This window comes from Periplaneta americana, chromosome 14 (assembly GCF_040183065.1).
Source record: "Periplaneta americana isolate PAMFEO1 chromosome 14, P.americana_PAMFEO1_priV1, whole genome shotgun sequence".
NCBI classification, from domain to species: Eukaryota; Metazoa; Arthropoda; class Insecta; order Blattodea; family Blattidae; genus Periplaneta; species Periplaneta americana.
This window is the reverse complement of record NC_091130.1, coordinates 122,112,743-122,117,067: the sequence shown is the minus strand read 5'-3', so window position 1 is coordinate 122,117,067 and position 4,325 is coordinate 122,112,743.

Sequence of the window (4,325 nt, the reverse complement as noted above, 5' to 3'; positions counted from 1 at the left end):
GTTGCGAGCGTCGTTAAATAAAACATAACATTTAACATTTCATGTCTGTTAGAGCAGAGGTTCCCAAAAGGAGATTCGCAACCCTCAGGGGAGATAACTAGAACTATGTTATAGGGAGGAAAATTATAAATCTAAAATATATTTATATAATGAGAATATTAAAGTAATGAAATTTTGCCATTAGAGGTTTCATATTCTATTTAGAGAAATTAATGGTAATAATAAGAATGGACAGATGTTAGTTTCATTATAAGTAACAAATAATAATCAGTAATTAGTCTGTTAAGTAAAAATTTATGTAATTCTGACCTAAATGAAGTTATTGTCCAACGACCCCTTACGTCACTCGGAAGCGAGTTCCAATTTCTAGCAACTGATATTGTATAGGATGAAGAATATAAAGATGTCTTATAGAAAGGTATAATGAGTAATGATGATGATTTGGCTTTTGTTATTGCTTCTATTGCTTGTTAGAAGGCCTTGAAAAGGAAGAAAACGAAAATGTGGGTGCGGCAATATCTTAGTAAAAGACACTATGCAGAAGCCATTCTAAACGAGCTTAAAGTTGAAGATCGATTTGGATTCAAAAACTTGCTGAGAATGTCAGAACACCATTTTAATATAGTGCTGCAAAAATACTTCATGTTACATCAAAGAAAGACACAATTTAAGAGTAATCATTCCATCTCAATTAAAAAAATTACAGAGCTATTGGTTGATTATCATAGGATATACGACATTATATGCTAAAGGAGCTGATAATATCGTATAATTATTCTTTCCGAAGTTTTACGAATGTTAACATACATCACCAATCCACCTTTTTATCATAGCATGAGTCAAGCTCCCAGATTATTAAACAAATTTTATTCCAATAATATTTCAATCACGACTCCTCTCCAAATTAATAAAAAAATAAAAAAAGTTGTATTGCATTTATAGTTTGGGTTTAAACATATTAAACACTATTTAATCTGTATTCACTCTCAATTTTAATTTTATTTTTGTCTGTATTGGAATCCCCTCCTGAGCACGAGTCTTACTCATTCAGGAGTGGGCTAGTTTATCTTTCATTGTATTTATTAATTTGTATTCATTTGAAACTTACCAGCAATAAAAATAAATAAATAAATAAATAAATAAATAAATACGACCATTACTGACGTAAACATAGCATTAAATTTCAGCGTACGACGGGAGTGCGAATACTCTCTATTGAATTCTCGAGAAATATTAAATAATATAATTCCAGTTCTCTAAAACAGTCGACCTTCTTCGTTTTGTCTCTGTATTCTTTTGCAGACATATCCCACAAACAAGGCCTTTCCATCAGTGCATTAATTTTATTCTAACGTATTTTCTTTCGTCCATTCCATTACTTCGAACAACTTACAGCCAACACCAAGGACCAATGATAGTATAAAAATGATCAAAATACGCGCCACAAAACCGGAAGTTAGTTTTGCTATGGAAACTGTACGAACTTTGCCGAACTGCACCGGCGCTGCACGAGCATATGAATTGACATGTTTTCCATTGCTGCTGGAAAACACGACAACATGTTAAAAGTGTTAACTTTAACATACTCAGTCAATATGTTAAGTCAATTGAAACTTGAAATGTCCCTATATATATTACATTTAACATGTTATATTTAACATGTTGTTAAATGTTTAATAATGGAGACGAGCCTTAACAAAAACTCTTGGATGTTTACCTAATATTGGTACAGTATTACGTACATTTCTGTGTGCACCTATAGCAAATTGTTCAGCAGAGAGATTATTTTCAGAGCTCAAGAGACTTAAAAATAAAATTATCTTCGTTCGACAACACGTGAGAAGAGGCTGAATAGTATATCTATTCTTTGCATCGAGTCTCATGTGCTTCGTCAGATCGACTTTGATGACATGATCAATGTTTTCTCAGTGAAGAAAGTGTGAAGGAAATATATGACATGAGGCTTTCCCGGCGTTTGATGTAGAATAATTCTTCTCGGTTCTTAGCCAGGTGAGTTGGAGATTTGCTTCCAAGCATTCGATGGCTAGCTCTGCCATCTTCTTCAGGGAATGAAGTGATGTGGGACCACGTCTAGTGTGTCCACCAATCAGAATGCGCCTGCCGGTCGGGACTAGGAACTTCCACCAATCAGAATGCTCCTGGCGGTCGGGACTAGGAACTTGCTCCTCATTGGCCCGCAGCGGGAAGCTCTACTTTTGCATATATACCGGCTAGATATTGTCCCACATCACTTGATTCCCTGAAGAAGATGGCAGAGCTAGCCATCGAAAGCTTGGAAGCAAATCTCCAACTCACCTGGCTGAGAACCCGAGAAGAGTTATTCTGCGAAGGATATCTTTATAATTCACAGGTAAGATGCATGTATTCTGATTCCAGTAATTTATTCCTCTATTGTAACATTTCATTTAAAACACTAAACTAAACATGACCTGTATAATAGCTGCTTATAAATTGTTTGTGGAAGTTCGGAGGGGGCAAATTTTAGCACTGCCCAGGGGTTGCACTACACCTAAATTGGCCCCTGCAATAGAGTGGGGTCCATACAGAAGTCTCACCCAAAACTGAGTCGAGAATACAAACAGTTTACGAACAACTGTGTTAGAATAACTCTGTCCAGGATCATAGCCAGCCAGAAGGATTAGGTAAATTGATAAAATGCATGATCCTATCGATAACACGTCCTCCCATTTTGTAGCATAGCATCATGATCGCTAAACGCCTTGTACTACCCAACTTTTAGCATAACTTTAGGAATTTAATTTGTATTATTAACTCTCGTTAATTTCTAAAATCAACATTCTTTTTTTAAACTATTAATTTAGGTCTAAATTTAAGTTATATTTTATTATGTTCTATAATTTTACAGAACTTCATTTCGCATCTACACAGTGGCGCCAACTTTTGGAAAGCATTGGGTGAGCTCAAACACTTCAATTATGAGTTAAAATAAAGAAATTTCATAAATATTAATTATAATAATACACCAACATGACGAATTATTGGGTGGGCTCGGACCCCACGAGGCCATATAAGTTGGCGCCACTGTATACATCAGCGGTGACCAAAGCGGGTGTCGTGATTACATCCTGTAATCACAGACATTCAAACGGATACGAGGAGTTTCCTGTACATTGCTGTGTGTTACATCCTAAATCAAATATACCCAAATTGCTCTGCGTTATAGGCTTTGACGGTAACAATTTTTATCAGGTTTACTATGCTGCCATCTAGTTTGTTACATAAAGAGTCACATCATAACTCCCATTTGAATTGCATTAGCGACTGTACTGCCATCTCGTGTTCGTTTACAGTGTACAGGTGGCGATCCTGGCGGTTTTTCTCTTCAAAGTGCAACCGATTTTAACATAGGAATGAGCAATCTATATGCGATCTGGGGTTACATTCATGTACTGAAGGCAAGCGGTGGCGGTGTCATATCGCTCTATAAACTCTGTCTCTACAAGCAGTAAGAGGTGATTTTGAAAATAATGAGGAGAACTTTTTTGTTGTTCTGTCGGACAAAATGTAATTTATTTAATTATTTAATCCACTCAACAATGTAATTACAGAGTAGAGAAAAGTGAAAAGAACAGTTGTAATACATTACAATAATGGTAATCTAAACTTAAATTTAAACAGTTACAATCCAATACTACTCAACAAAAGATATCAAGCAAATACTACATGTAAATCTCGGTAAACAAAAACAAAAGTATTTACAGTATAAAGAAAAATTAGATTATATTAAAGTAATAGAGCAAGTGATTAAATGCAAATAACTAGTCACAGATTAATAACAATAATGCAATGACTGATGAGGGACTAGACCTACGTTAAGTCAGAAATATTAACAGAATTAGGAGTGAGTTAGTAATGATAATTTATATGAAATAATTTAAGAAAGAAGACCAAAAATATGTTTACTTTACTCAACTGTTCAATTAGGAGTGTATAGAAATATTAATTGCCACGCTGAATAATATATTATTATAATTAAAATTATTATTATTATTATTATTATTATTATTATTATTATTATTATTATTACTGACCACTAACTATGTATTTCTATAATTCTTACATACGTGCATGAATATTGATATTTTTAGTTCATCTCCCTAGAAGGATGAAATTATTAGGTTTTTTCTCAGTTTTGATCTCCTTATTCTTTAGATGAGGGTAACCATTTATTAGTTATCTATTTAGTAATAATATTGTAGAAAAACTGATTCAATATTATGTGCCAACGAACTGTTAAACATCAGGAATTGACATTTCTTAAATCATAGCCAGGAAGAGAAAGA